The sequence below is a fragment of the Haemaphysalis longicornis genome, unplaced genomic scaffold (assembly GCF_048455015.1).
Source record: "Haemaphysalis longicornis isolate Haplotype H1 unplaced genomic scaffold, Haemaphysalis longicornis Haplotype H1 scaffold_2, whole genome shotgun sequence".
Lineage (NCBI taxonomy): Eukaryota > Metazoa > Arthropoda > Arachnida > Ixodida > Ixodidae > Haemaphysalis > Haemaphysalis longicornis.
In genome coordinates, this window is record NW_027526295.1 from 101,244,126 (window position 1) to 101,260,383 (window position 16,258).

The following is a 16,258-nucleotide window of genomic DNA, read 5'->3' on the forward strand; positions in this document are numbered from 1 at the left end:
GTGGAAGTTCATGACCACCGAAGCTTTTGAGCATAAGACACAGAATTGGCAGAGAATTTGAGTAGAAGTTACGGCACAATTTTTTTCCCTTTAACCGTTCACGGCGGTCATCTCCAACGAGGACATACGTACACGTACACACTTTTATTTTGATTCTACTTAGGGGTCTTGAAAATGTTGTGTACAAGTGGTGACTAAGGCAGTACAGATGCACATACTACAAGTTCTTAGACGGATGAGCTTGATATTGAAATACTCTTTGAAATGGTGTCGTACGTTCGCGGTGACCATGTTCTGCAGCACACACACACAGCAGAACTTCGGTCTCCTAACGTCGCCTCGTTGAACACTTTCCGTGCCACACACCCTCGCGCCTAGCGTGATGCACACACAGACACTTAGCCTCGACGCGAGCGGTGACAGGCTGTTGCCTCGGCCATATTAGTTTGCTTTTGGATTTGACTCATTGTCTTCCACTTGGCTCCTTTACATCAACTTTGCGGGGATCCTGGCGCCCGAGCCATCGCGCGATCGCTAGGTTTGGGCCGTTGCGCGGCTCTTCTCCCTTCTCTCCCCGAAATGCCGGCCAGTCTCGGTGCCCCTATGTAGAGCCGAGCCGTCCTCTCAAGCTCCTGCCTGAGGTGAAGGCTGCAGCGACCGTTGCGGCGATAAAACACTGTGGCGCAGCAGGTGTTCCGCCCTAGTAGTGGAGCTAATCTCACCTCATTGGCCCGTTTGAACGATTCCCGAACTCCCCTTCTGGCCGGGACGCGAACGCGTGCCCTGCGCGGGGGTCCGTTCGGGGGAGACGCTTCCAGGACGCCGAAGGTATGTGATGCTTTCTTTACCAGCCGGCTGCAACTCTCTTGCGCCGGCGAAAGCCCACCAGCCCTCCCGGCGGGCGGCCCGTGCCTTACGGTGCTCCTGTTGTCCCTACTCTTGCATATAGTAAGGCCGTACCTACCACTCGATGTTCGCTCCGTGCGGTACGGGCCTGTAAGAGAATGGGCCGCATCTCCCTCGCTGCTGCGAGCCAATCTGGCCAGCACGGCGATGCGCGCGCGCAACGTGCGCTGCACCCCCCCCTGGATTTTGCCCCTGACCGAAGAGCCCACTGGCTCTTCTGGCTCTTCGGTCAGGGGCTTCAGTATCGTGAATGTGCTCAACTAGCTCGAACCCACGGTGGTTCCTCGCAGTGTGCATGAGTGCATGCCTTGTGCAATGCTAGAGTTGTGTATATTGTGAGGTAGAGACACCACACCTTTTTATGCTAAGCTTGTTTTGGCTCCTGTCGCTGCCGGTGCTGCTGTTGCCATCGTGCGCCAATACTCTCTTCTCACGCCCCCTACCCTCCATACCAACCCGCATGTAGCAGCTGCACACCACTCCCAGCGCGCAGATGGGGGCCCCGTGAGCCCCACGCTGCCACTGCACATTGTCCGCGCTTTTTGCGTAAAAACAGAAAAAATAAAAATGGCTAAGATGAGACGAAATGAACACAATTCAGCCAGCAGCGTCCCTCATGAACTTTGACGGTGGTCATTGAGAGAAAAAAAGACAGTGCCATGCGTAATGAGGGTACAAGTCACAAGAAGTATAGTTGCAAATTTTAAAGCCGCGCCGTCAGGCCGCCCCCCCCCCTTTGCTGCGCAATGAAGCCCACAGATCGCGCCATGCGAACGAGCACGTACGCAAACACATGCCAACGCGCTTGTCCGTGACACGCCCTCCACAGAAATGGCTTGGGTTTTGATTGGTCGAGGGCTGTGTTGTGTTAGGTCAAGGGATTTGCATTTCTTTTAGAGTAATTTCATAGGGGACCGATTAACGGTTTCTTAGGGCAGGACAAACTTCGCGTGGACCCGTGTTCCCGGTAGCGGAGGAGTTTGTTTTTTTACGAGAGATGTTCCCTTCCGAGGCGAGGGCGATATGCATTTGCTAAAGCGACCGTTTTCATTGTAAGCCAGGCTCCACACGTCACCTATTTCTGCGTGTGATTTAACGCCATAGTATCCCGGATCTTAACCACAGATTCTCAGACTAAAAACAGACCATCTCTATGAATCAAAGAACTTTAAGCCAAAACAATGGTGGAGCAAGCCAAGAAACCAGAAAACCACTATCCCGGGCTGTATACACAGCAACAAAGAGACAACGCCACGTCAAGAGTGTATAAAGTTGCACTTCCAGCACTGGTGTGTATACTGTGGTGGGCTCTCGACGACGCGTCACGATTGTACGAAGGGACAGTACTTTCATAATAACATGGCCTCAATATTTAATGTTTGGCATTGCAACACATAAGCAATCTTGTCTCTGAATTTCTTCTTCGGCATCTTGTCTTTTTAGTGATTACCTAATTTTTTAGTTTGGCTGGCGGGGTTACCGTGTGTTCGGATAGGTAGTTTTAAGGTTCGATCAGGTACGGTTGTGCTGCTTTGTCATTTGCAGGCTACATCTGACAGAGCTTTATGCAGCAGGTTCCGGCTACACCCGATGCACCCTTCTTTCCTTATATGACCCGATGCTATAGTTTGGCTATAAAATGACGGGACCCGTAACTGTAGTGAAGATACCAAAGTGAACAGCAATGCCAACACCCAGCTAGCAAACAATGCGCATAAAGGCAGTGTGGCGAAAAAGAAGAGAAAACTCGTTATTAGAGGAGAGCAGAAAGGTCTGCCGGCATGAGTGCAACACGCGAAAAATCTATAGATGGTTGCATAGTGCGAGCATGTTCTAGTCCTATATCATCTGAGCGACACCGTTGTCATGAAGCTAATCACATAATGCGGCTAGCACTTTACGCTGAGACTAGGGGTATGGCCATGGTCCCAGAAGTGCTTTTACAGTTAGGAAACTGTGGTTGAGGCACTCGATCTTCTGTGCGAGGTCGTTTCTGGCTTGTCTGTACGTATACCTTGTCTGTAGAGCGTACCTTACTGGAGTGCCCTATAGGGCACTCCAGTAAGGTACGCTCGACTGCTTCCGGTGAACCGCAGTTGCCGCAATACGGGTTCGTGGTTAGGCCAAGGCGACACCGGTAGGTATTTGTGAGAGCTACGTTGAGACGTAATCAATGGAACAAAGTCTCTTGCCGACGTCCAACTCGCTCCGGTAACCTCATTGCCAAGATCGACATGTGCAGGAATGGGTGCTGGTTTTTCGGGAGCGACCAGAAGGGGCTTCGTTCCCTGAAAACAAGCTCCTTTGCTAGTCTCGAGACATTGTGCTTCGTGAAGGAAATGCTCCTCACGTTCCACAGTCGTAATCCTCTCTTGGCTGCCTCATCTGCTTTTCTGTTGCCTATGATGCCGCACTGTGCAAATATCCACTGCAGTATCACGAGGAGGAGGAGGAGAGGAGAAACACTTTATTTGCAAACTGGGTCTAGGGGAGAGGGGTGGCGGAGGATGCCACCTGCCCGGCGACGCAGACTATATGATTCAGGTAGGAGACGTCACGGGATATAAGCTCATGAATGCTGGAGCAGCTGGCACGTCGAAGAGTTTGTAGCCGTGTCTTTGTATCTGCAAAGATAACCCACTGTCCTAGCAGCTGGCGGAGAACGTAGCGAAGTGCTTGTTTAATGACATGAAGCTCAGCAGATGTGGATGACGTTGAGCACTCAAGACGGTATGAGAGTGCTTGCTGGTTGATGAAATGAAGTGTGCAGAAGAACTTCAGTTAGGCGTAGACGAGCCATCAGCAAAAAATATGGGTCATATGACAATATTTCGTAAGTTTTAATTGAAGGACAATTTTTAATTGAAGGAGGCAAATTTGAGGCATAACGTTTTTTGAGGTGAGTCTACTGTTAAATTTTATGCACAAGGGTGATAGAGTCCTAGGCGCGAAATAAGATGGCATGATTTGTCGTCATTGGGTAGGTACGGAGATTTTGATAGTATTCATAGTTTTTGCGAAGCTCGGATTTTTGTTGCTTTGTACAATACAAGCCAAGAATTCGGTTCTTGCGTGCAGCGTATGCCTCAAGTATATTTGAAATGTTTCCTCTAATTTAAGAATATCTAACGGCAAGCAACCAGCCTCTGCGACAGTGCCAGCACACGATGAGCCCTTAGGGAGGCTGAGACAGGTACTCAGATCTTTATTCCTGGCCGAAGCTTTTTACGTTGGGGCGACAGCTTTTGCAGAACAGGCAGAATGTAGCGCAGCAACCCGTCTACATATGCTTCGCAGACTAGCACCATGGATCTACAGTCACTGGCTCATCGACTTCTGTCAAGGTACCCTGTAATTTGCGCCGCCGCAGAGATACCAATATCTAATCTCCTGACTTCGGGCACCCAGGATAGGTTTCGATCCATGACGATCCCAAGGTATTTTTGGGTTCATACGTATTGCATAAAAACTCAAATGCGAAGCTTCGCTCAGTGACTGGGCAGGCGTTTGCGTGGTATATTAATGTACCCTATATAGAAAGGATTGCCACAGATCTACTAATCCACACGATACATTTTTAAGTCAATGATATCATAGTAACAAAATAGTCCCACTCATCCACAATTATTTAATGGCGGTAATGTTGATGGCATTTTGTTTAGAGGTTTGGACGTTTTCCCACTATTTTAAAATACACTATCGCGAACATTTTTGTAGCTGCCCTCTTGCAGTGATATCATGTGTGTGTATTGCCTCCTGACTGGACACATTTGGGACGGTTACATCGTTCTGGTTCAGCCACATTGGCGCGAGCTTCAGTTTCGGAATAGCATGATTCAAAGCAAGCGACGTAGGGGAAACCTCGCACTTTTGGGAAGGACCTTCAGTTAATGTGTACGTGCATTTGTTGAATTAATCTTAACATCCCCACCTTGCGCTACGGGCCAAGGAACAATAAAACGTGTAATTGAATGGGCGTCGGAACACTACGCCAATAATTAGTTATCCTGAATGAAGCAAAACGTCAAAAAGATTTTAGCCACCAACCCTTCTAAAAATATTACATCACTTTCTTATAAAACTGATAGTACCCTTGCACAATCATTCCTAAAATGCCTATTGCACTATTGGGTCTAGTTTCACACACATCCAACGCAAATAACCCCAACTCGTAGAGTAGCGGTTTTGCGATCTTCATGGGTAAAAACACTCCGAAAACATCACAATTCTTTTGGGGTGAGACGTTGGTACGACTCCTCGAAAGCAAATTGGTGCAGGTGAGGGTGCTCTCCTTGCAAGCTGCGGAGATCCCCCAGCAAACTGGCTACAGCGCCCTTGTGGCGGAGTCATCTTGTTAAGTAACTACGGAACATTCAGGGTCGTGCGTGCGGTTTACGCGTCGCGTCGAGTTGGGATACAGGATTTGGTGGCCAGGGCATACAGGGAGGAATTGTTTGACGTCAACTAGTGTTGTGTTGGTGGAGCGACGATAACATAAATCCTGGGGCATGAGTAACCCAAGTCATCACTACGTTTTCCACGCACCAGACTACCGTAATGATGTGTGGCGGGGTTCACTCAATCCTTGGCCATTCCAATCGATGTTGCACTCCCATTTACAGTTACATCGGCAATTCATTCCGCCAGTCTCTACCCTCCCTCTTTTCACCGCCATCGTCCACCGAACGCCGTGTTGCTGGTCTCTCACCAGCTTTACACAGCCCCTACGGTTCTGTAGTTTACAAGGTCAAATTGACGCTCTAAATTTGCTAAATGATCGGCTGCATACGAACACACCGAAAACCTGGATGAAAGGGTCAAAATACCGAAAACAGAAACTTTCTAAGGGGAGGAACAGTGCCTAAGACCCACTGAGCAAGCACCACCCCCATAGTCTTCTATAGCCGCCAACGGCACGAGGGTAACGGGCAAGTCAAAGAATATGCTGACAAACGGATTCCGTAAAAGTAACTCGTATCTGATGCCAGCAATTTAGCAAGTAATGTTAGCATTCCTTCCGACTCATTAGCATAACTAGAAAAATGAGTAAGAATAGAAAAAATTCACCCACTTTTATATCATATTCCCGTAAGACTGTATTCAAAGTGCTCAGTGAAACAAGAAAGGGCATGACAGAGCTTTTTATTGTTAACTGGAGAAGTCAGCTCACGCAGTCTTGTTATGCCAGATTAGGATGATTGCAGTGAACTGGGGTCCATGCGGCATGTTCTGGAGGCAACAAAGAGACGGAAAATGAAAGCAAACTATTAAAAAACGATGCTGTAAAATGCAAGAAACAAACTCTCAAGAGAAACATGAATAAAAAAAATCACGCCATATCCACGGAATGAATGATGATAAGTGGGGCGAAGCTCGAGAGGGGGAGATCATCGGTAACCGTAGCTCTCCCGTGAAAGTTCGCCCATTACATCATTAAGAAAGACTAAGACTGTGTGCGTACATTGTACAAATCAACTTTTATTTTCGGAGTCAATGCTCCCAGGCCCAGACCTGGTGGAAGACCCCGCGCCATTGAGGACTACCCCGCACCTCCACCACAATTTGTCACGTAGGATGGGACACAACGGTAAAGAAAGAACTTTTATTTAGGGCGAACTTGTGCCCGAACAAGACGAGAGGAAACAAGCAAAGGTCCTTGCGTCTCGTTCGATCTCCGAGAACGACTGCCTGCGTTCGTGGCGTGATGTCTTGCGTGATCTCCCCCTCGCAGTGCACGTGCGCTCGCGCCTGCGTTGGCGAACACAGACAAGCTCGAGCTCCCGGTGCCGAGTTTGCGCTGCCGGTTGCAGCCGGTTCTTGCGCGTGCAACGCTGCCCACTTTGCGACATCTCCGAAAGCATGCGGCGGTCACGTACCACGAGACACAAGGGATGGACAGACCCATGGCTTTAGGAGCTTCGCCCCTAAAAGTAGAGTGCATGGTGACGAAGAGTGACTCGGGATATATTAAGTGGAGAGCCCTTTAGGGGCTCGCCTTGTCGTTGCAGCTCGCCCCACGGCGTACCGTCGCCACGGCGTCCCACCCAAGGTTCGAAAAACAAACTCGTGAACTACCGGCGCTTGTCGTACATCTCTCCGTTGTTTAGCGCAAACAAAACTGCCGGTAGGATTGAGGCAACGTACAGTCGCCAGCAAAAGTTTGCGGGATGTGCAGTGCGTTGCCGAGCGGCGCAAAACTGCATTGCTGCGCCATCTGCAGCCAGGGAACGCCGCGTCGCGGCTGAAGCAGCTGGCGTGCGCGGCGCGCTTTGCGCATGCTTGGCCTTTATTTGTTACCGGGCATCTCTCATCGCTCGCTTGCCCGCGCCATGCTTTTGATATTCGCTGCAGCCGCAGTGGCGCCTCGTGACCATCGCCGTCCTTCTGCTATCCTTGGTGCAACAAAATACGTAGCCCGCGGCCGCCGTTTGCGCGGCGGGCAGCATTTAATAAATCTTAGGCTATGATCACACTACCGAAGCAAAAGCCATATCGCTATCTCGGGACGTAACAAAAGACGGCGTGTCACGCAGTTTGGTTGGCTGAGACGTGAAATGACGTTATTCTTTAAAGTTATTACGACAGTTGCGGGAACAGTCTGAACCCGACCTTATTTTCTAGGAGGCACTGCTGGTTGAGCACGAAATATATTTTTATTTTCAACCAAAGCTCTGATAAACTGTTAGCTAACCTATAATTGCCGTTGTCGTCTCAGCGGCTAATTATCATAAAATTTGTTTGGGGGTAGTTCCGACAAAACAAGAGTTACAGCCCTTTTACAGACAGGTATTCTGTAGCACTTACAGCTTCCCTAAAAACTAACTATGGCAAGTAAATGTGATTCGGTGTAATTCTAACGTCGTCCTCGCGGCCAATTTCAGTATGATGTTTAACATGATACCTATATAAACTGAGCGCTAAGTCATTCACCAGAAAGCTAAATTTGCCGCAAGATTAATTTTGGCAACGCGACTTTTTTCTATGGAGCCCGTCGACGGACGCAGTTTCCGACTGGTAGCCTAAATAGCTCCTCTAAAGTAAATTTATTCGTCGACCATGACATGACTTGAAAGATCAGGTTCATTCAATGATGCGCGCCGCGCAAACGGCGGGCGCGGGCTACGTATTTTGTAGCACCAGTGATAGCAGAACAACGGCGATGGTCACGCGGCGCCGCCGCGGCTGCCGCGAACATCAAAAGCATGTCGCGGACAAGCGAGCGATGAGAGATGCCCGGTAACCAATAAAGGCCAGGCATGCGCAAAGCGCGCCTCGCGCGCCAGCTCCTTGAGCCTTGACCCGGCGCTCGCTGGCTGCAGATGGCGCAGCAATGCAGTTTTGCGCCGCTCGGCCACGCGCTGCCCATCCCGCCAACTTTTGCTGGCGACTGTACATGCAATCAACCGGCAGCCCCCGCGTTGATTTAGCTAGGAATGCTCGTTAGGTTAGTTTTTACGATTGTAAGTGGAAGTGGAAAGAAGTGGCAGAGAAAGAAAAAGGTCGAGCGTTCCAAACTGCGCAGTACGGTGCCGGAACGAGCGGAATGAAAAGCAAGCAAACAAGCAAGCAAGCCAGTACTCTTTTAAGCAGGGGGCGCGCAGGCACTGTGAAGGCGGGAAATATGAAATTCGTTGGACGAACCTCCGCTGAATTTACCAGCCAGGGTGGCGAAGAGCGTGATGGGTGGTAGCAGTGAGCAGATAACGGCGCCACAGCGAAATTTGGAGAATCACTGCTCTGAACTTCCGACAGCTTCCACGTTGAATGGAAGGGCCTTAAATTTTTTAATTTTTTGGGACCACGATGTAATAACAATGCTGTGCCGATATCGCGACGACCTGATTCAGTTCAAGAAAAGCTTTTATCTGACTACATCTTTAAGAAGTTATATGAAGAACCGCCAGATCTCAAATATTATTTATGGGACGCCCACTCAGTCGCTCAAAACATTATCCTACAAGCGCTATAGCGTCGCCAGTCGGCTCTTTTCATTTCACTTTGAGCTTAAGCGAGTTATCCGGCCTCATCAATGGGCCCGCAAGAATCTCGTATGAAATACCGACGGAGGCCAACATGTCTCGTATACTCCAAAAACCTGATACTTTCTGCTGTGCTCCTGAGCGAATAAAACTCAAAGCAGCAGCCAGGAGCGACATAGTGGGCTAAAAATCATTTAGTTTATGTATTGTTTGCGGATTTCTCGATTAGGAAAAAATGAAGGAAGCTCACATTAACGCGTAAGACTTGAAGGTAGTGAAGCTGTACGCAACATTCCTGTGCATAACGATAGTTTATGTCCAAGATTGCAGCCGCAACGACCTTTACGCCATCATTGTTGTAGCGAAGAAAAATTTGACATCCACCTCACTGCAGCCATACGGCTACAAAGAAAGCTGTACAGCTTCCTCGGGCACCTCCCAGTTGAAAAAAATTTCGTCGTGGACCAGGACGAAATTTTATTTGTTGGAACGGCCCCAAGATAACGCGAGTGTGGCCTTTAAGCAGCCACCCTTTCGGGGACGTTAGCTAGGTTTGTTTTGCTTGCCTTAACACCTAACTCCACGCGGCCACCCTCACGATTAAAAAAAAGAGAACGTGAATCTTTACAAAATATTTTGAGCTAGGAGGTTGAAATTCGGTATAGAGGTGCTCTAATATGTTACGTAAGAGGAGTGCGGAAGGCTTAGAACTTATGTGGCAGATTTTCTGATGAAAATTTGAAAATTCGCACAGTTTCGTGTCAACACGTCCGCCATGACGGGAAGCTTCAAAGAGCTTCCCGTCATGGCGGGAAGCTTCTGTTTTTGCATCCTCAAAATTAAAAGATTTTGGCGCTTAAACGCTACTCGCCAAGATGCACTCTATCCAAACAAGGAGTATGTATATTTAAAGTTTGGGGGTATAAGCGCCGTTCAGGTTAACGGCTATGCAAAGTAATTCTCACTGATCGGCGCTGCCAGATTACGCTGCATTTCTATCTCATTAGGATTAAGGCTTCCCCCTGCTCATCTGTGAGCATGGTTTCTGGTCGAGTATTTCCAAACGTTTCGCTGCACAGACCACCCGCATGACATGTCATTCTGCTCGATGCAGAACGGTAATTAAACGTCGTCATGGCTGCGCCCCAAACTTAAAGCGACGTAAAACATACCAAATCACTATTATTAACGAAAAGAACCCGCATATTTGAGTTTAGAAAAAAAAAATTAAATTAGAAAATAAGGTAAGCAATGATTAAAAAACCTACAGATGAACCCGCTGGGGCTCGAACCCAAGCGCGGGCAATTACACCGCACATGTCATGTTTGTGCTATGTGCAGCGAAGAGTTTGGAAACACGCGTCCCCGTATCAATTGATTTTTTCCCCTTGGAAGAAGCCACACAATTCCAGAGACTGCAGACAAATTCATTTCCGCACGCCACACAGCTGTCCAAAATACACCCCACGCTCTTCAGCTACGACTGCAACTTCTGCTCTGGGACGCCCAACACCCTGTACCACATGGTGTGGGAATGTAAAGGCGTCACCGAACTACCTGATGTTATCGCACCGACACAGAAGCAGTGGGAGGTCGTGCTGAGTAGCGATGTCTTGGAAAACCAGCGTGGCTAATGACCAGGGTCATTCGAGCTGCAGCTGGCGCCACCCACCATGGATGACCGACAACCATCCCGCGCTCCTTTCTTCCCGTTCAATGGGGGCAATAAACGTTTTTTACTCCTTCTCCCTTAGTCACCGGTTTCTAGCGGCGGAGCTTGTTAAGGAGCCGTTCGAGCGTATGGGGCGTACCCTCTCCATCGCTCTTATCGTATTTTAAGGTCGGTTGTATATATAATCGATCCATAATTGTTGGGTAGTTCCGGATTTCTTCGAAGTGGACTTTTATTTTACGCGTTTGTTTCCCTGGAAACTAAATTAACATTTTAAGGTGCAATCAGAGTACACGCCGTGATTTACCCCAGGCCAACCTCCCATTAAGTCATAATCATAATCGTCACCACAATTTCCATGACTGTTCAGGTTAGATCCGAGGCCACGAATTTCGTATTCACCTCACCATGATTTCACGGTTACCACACTATTCCCTTGGTGCTGACAACGAATTTGTACCACCCGTATCAGCCGTACACTCGGCTTCTGTGTGGATGGCCCCTCCAATGCAAGGCGACGCCAGAATTGTGCCACCCGCACCCCCTGTTTCGCCCCAGGATACCCGGACCCAGCTCATGAACCGGCTAGCACTGCTCAGGAGTGGCCGGCCCGTAAGGATGACTGCTGTATTTCTGTGACTCGCGATGAGCTAGGTAGATGGCTTGGCTTGTGGGATGACAGTCACTCTCCCGTGGTTTAGTTCTGTAGCCAAACCGACTGGTCCCTGGTTAGCCTCCCTGGCTCTCCTGTACTGTTTCTTGCTTCCTTCTCCCGTCACTTACAATATCTTCCGCCATCAAAAAATTTATTTTCAAGGAGATAAAGCGACGTAACGAAGTCTCGTAATCATTGACATGCACGAGTTGGATAAGCAAAATACTTGACCAAATGTCGCCGTAAAAATATAATTTTCAGAAAATGTTTAATGAGTCTGGCGCAGGTACCTGGAACAGGGCTTTAGTGAAGTGCATCAGGCAGCTTTATGAATATTTTGCCCGTTTTAGCGAGAGCTGATTGGAAAGTCAACTAAAAGGCATGAACTAATAACCGGAGTAACATTCGATAAATGAAAGGGAAACGTGTGTTTGTATGGTTTAAAATCAGATCAATAATTCCCCGACAAACGTTTTTCCGTGCCGTCGCAGGGCAGACCTCCTCGGTTCACTTATAGTGGTAGCAACTTTTTCTCGGTTCTGTTTTTCAACGTTTCGGGCTAACAACTTCCGACTCCCTGTGAGGTCACTGTGACGTTGCCACACCGTAAGGAGATCCAAGAATCTCAATTTTTGGCCATGGGCATCTTCAAGTGGCAGCGTTATGAATAGGTTTATAGTGCTGCTGATAATGAGCTGTCGCAATTGAAGAGCTAGTGGAAGCATTCTCCACCCCATCGCAGAATTATTCGCACGATTACAGGAGCCGATTTATGTCGTCTGTATCATACGCGTGAAGATATATACGTTGGCCATCCGTATCGAGAGTACTTTCTTGAAAACCGCTCATTTTGTTCGAATGAACATAAGGATTGAAAAATGCGTTACAAGTGGCCTACAAATAAGTTTGAAAAGCAGGGCACAGTTTCTTTGTTTCGCATTTGTTCAGATCAATTGCATATACTTTGGGAAAGAAAACACTTTTAATCCCCTCGATTTCCGTCCTCTCAGATATAACTTCTCACCCACCACTGTGGCTTGTGCTAATGGTAGCATATTTAACCTCGGTTATAACCAATTTTTATCAAACCATGCAGATTCCCATGCCCCCTGCATCAAGGCGGTCACTGCAAATGTTGGAGGGCACATACGATGAACAGCGTGGCGTCTCCTCCAAACTGGAGACAGAAAACGAGCTGGACAGTGGAGCCTTACCTGTAGCCCCGTTCTTGCGCGTGCTGCTGTACGTCTGCATTCTGGTCACCGTCTTGGCTGCAGTAGTCACCTATATAGCACTGACAAAGTACTCAGACACAGATATGAAGCTGTGCACTACCACAAAAAACATGTCTGGTGACGCAGTACACGGCACGATACACACAGACGGTGCCTTCTTCGGCCGCGCTCGAAACAAACGCAGTGAGGACAAGGGAAACACCAATCAGACACCAACAACAGCTGAAGAAGACAGTGACGCTGCTGGTGCCCATATTCAGGGAGACGGGAACCGTTTGGACGTCACCAAATCATACGGAGAACAGAAAAATTCTTCAGATTCTCCCGGCTCGTGGACACCTGCACTGAGCAAATTCTTGCGGTCCGACGGCCCACAACAGTAAACACCATGTGACTACTCGCCATGATTACTGGCGTCGCCAGATAAAATAGTTGCCCTGGAATAATGCTGCATTTATCTAGTGGCAGTTGATTTACCGTACTAAATTTTTGCGTGCAAAATTATTTCTGGTCTCACGCCTTGCGACGGGCATTGACGCGGTAAACAGCTGTGTTAACATTAAGAAGTTCACGGCCTTGTGCACAGCAACAGAACGCACCCCTTACAAGCGGTTTCCCAGCTCGGTTTAGTGCGCGTGTATGTACAGGGGTAATCGACATATGTATAAAGCCGAAACTAGTCGATCGACTTTATTTTGATCGCCAAACGTGTCAACGAAGGAACCTGTTTAAGGCTATCGCTATGTGGTCATCAGTGTTGTACACGTTCCTCTAAAACTGGAACAAAAGCTTGTTCCTCGTTCCATCCCTATTTTGAAACGAGTTCCCGTTACAAGTTACGATATTGATAAAGGAACGCGTTCCAGTTACATTTCGAATATTGTAACGTGTCGTTACATTAAAGTTACATTTGATTTTTTGCAATTAAAATATGGTGCCGGATAATCCTGAGGCGAAATCAAGTGAGACATTTAACACTCACATCTAAATACGTATCTTATACAAATATGAACACCGCCGGAAGCAGGGAGTGTCGGACATATTCCAGACCTGTTTAACTGCAAGCGTGCTGCTCGTCTATTACAAGTGCAACACCTATGGTGCTTTGCACCATGGGTCTTCAGAATACCTCTTAAATCAAAATATCTGCTTCAATGGCTAGAGCTGTAGATGTCGTCTCGACCTGTTTAATGCGCAGGTTTTGTAGTGTCTATCTTTAAAACTCATAGTTCTACTCTGATTGTCCACTTGTATTTTGTTTTACTTTACTCTTTTGTACCCTAATGTACGTTACTGTACCTCTCCCATATTGTTCTGTAATATCTTGTGCTCTACATGTTGTTGGTATTTTTGTAACTCAGATTAGAATTTCTAGCTTGTTTGATTCTGCCTCATCATTGTACTGTACCAAAGGGGGCTGGGGCCTCCGTCAGGCTTTGTAGCCTTTAGTCCCAGCCTGCCGCCTCGTACTTCTGAGGAAATAAAAAAAATCTTTTGTTTGTCTGTTTGAAATGCGCAGGATACGGCGCTTCAGATGTGCAAATAGAAAGTTACTCACATGCACGAACATAAATGTCTTGCACAAGAAACTGCATCTAAAGGAATAACACATAGGCGTTTTATGAATGCTGATTCAATATTGCAGTATGACTGAAAAAGGAATGTGCAGAATACATATTCGGAACTTACTATCCACCTTTGTGTGAAATCAGCGGGGGTTTCGCCTGCCCGACGTTGGTGTTGGACAGACGAACCCGTTTTTTTTCTCAACACTTCGTTGGTAATGTTGAAGAGCCGTTCCACCACAGCTTCTGAGTGTTGTACCTTGTTGTACTTGAGGATAAGGTGGTTTAGTCACTGAGGCTCAGGAGACTGCCTCCGCATGCGCTCATAGGCGTGTGCTAGAATACAACCCACCCTCTCCACGGACAGTGGTTGTTTTGTGAATATTTTGTTTGACGGCCATTGAAACACTCTGTGGTGTCGTGCGCATAAATTTGACCGTTGGGGTTTGCTCCTGAAATTCTCGCAAGCGCGAGCATCTGAGCCAGTGCTTCAACAACATAGCTTCAGAGTGTTACTTTGCCGGATTGAGACTTAATGGTCGCCTTTTTGCCGCAGCCTTGTCTGCTGTAGCTTTATGCGACAGTTTTTAAGTTTGCCCTCCGGCTTCTCGTTGTCGGAACGGAGGAACTCTGCGCACGGAAGCCGTCACCAACTTAGGGTTACGAGCTCTTCAATGAAGGAAGTCGGGACGGAAAAATGCGCGGGGGGAAGGGGGGGGGGGAGGGGTAGTTGTCCAGACGAATCCATTGTTTCATTTTTGTTGCGGCCTCTTGAAGTGGTACTTCATCTGGTACTTCATCTGGCTCGCAACAATTGCTCTTGCTGGAGAATGTACTCGTAAATGTTGTCGCACTTCACGTGGTAGCTCAGCTTTACCTAAAGCTCTGCCTGGACGAATTCGCGCTAACTTTGTGTTCCGAAGCGTGACGTGCCTTGTTAAGTGTGCTTTGGATCACACACACGCACAAAAAAAAGTCCTAGCTTGGCAGTTCGGAACAAATCCGTGACAAATCCGAGACAAATCCGGGATGGCGCAGGATTTGGGACGTTGTGTGAAAAGTCGGGACAGTCCCGCAAAATCCGGGATGGTTAAACACTGCTTTAGTATACCCCACTCGGCTCGCCATCGGTGCCCGGATGAAGTCAGAACCGATCCGTGACAATATACCACAGTCGTCGCACTGCTATGATGCGAAGAGAAGGTGGGGCAATAAATCCCAGCCAAATCTGAAAACCAATCGTCAAAGCAAGCCTGGCAGTGGGCACGTCCCGAAACCTATGGTCCTATCGGTGGGTGAGAAAGTTTGCAGTGGCGCGTTCGAGAGCCATGTCCGTGCCGTCGGGCGATTGACCGTCCTAGGGCAGATTCGGCTTGCAACTCTCAGGGATCGTTGCTGTTGCGCATGAAATCAGATAGATCTCGCCTCGCTTTGGCCGGCAGCGGCAATATTTAAAGAATCTGAGGCTCAGAACTTGACGCCTTGTTTTTACATGCTGTGAGCGCAACGCTGGCGACCTAGATGTCCATTGACAGACAGCAGAGAAGTCTCGTACGGCCCCTTCGGCTAGCACGGCTGCCTGAACTGTAGATAACACGTGTGTGATGAACTCGGTAAAGTCGCGTCTTCTCCTGCTCGGCTTCGCGTTCCACTCTTAGGCGCAAAAGAAGAGGCCGCGGCTGAAGACGAAAGAAGGGGGCACCGAAGCACCGGTGTCATGTGCACCTGCAGCCGACGTAGCGACAAGGCCGTGCGGACTCGGTGCAGCCCGCCGGACAGGCTGCAACTCCGCTGTGTAGTTATTCTTCGGTCTTTGACCTTCGGTGGTTGTGGTTTTCGACGGGAAAAGGAAAGGGAATTCACTGGGGATATTTTGAGCTCGGCAGGGAGCTCACCTGCATAAAACCCAGTGCAGGGAAAGGGAAGTAGAGGGGGAGTGATAGGATAAAGTAGAAAGAGAGAGAGAGATAAAGGTATAAAGACAGCTGTCAGTCCTAGAAAGCTGTCAGTCGGGGCACATCTGTCAATCACTCCACTCCGGGCTACAGCCGCTGCGTAAGGCCGGTCGTCTCCAGGAAATGGAGCAGATAAGCGAAGACTTCCCGTTGGGTTGCCGCAGGCCCCTTCGGGAACAGAAGGTCCTCCATGCCGGCGCTGGGATTTGACCTTCGAGGAAGCACGTTCTGCGGAAGGGCGGGCAATTGGGCAGCTTATAGGAAGATAAACACATTAACGGCCTTCGGTTT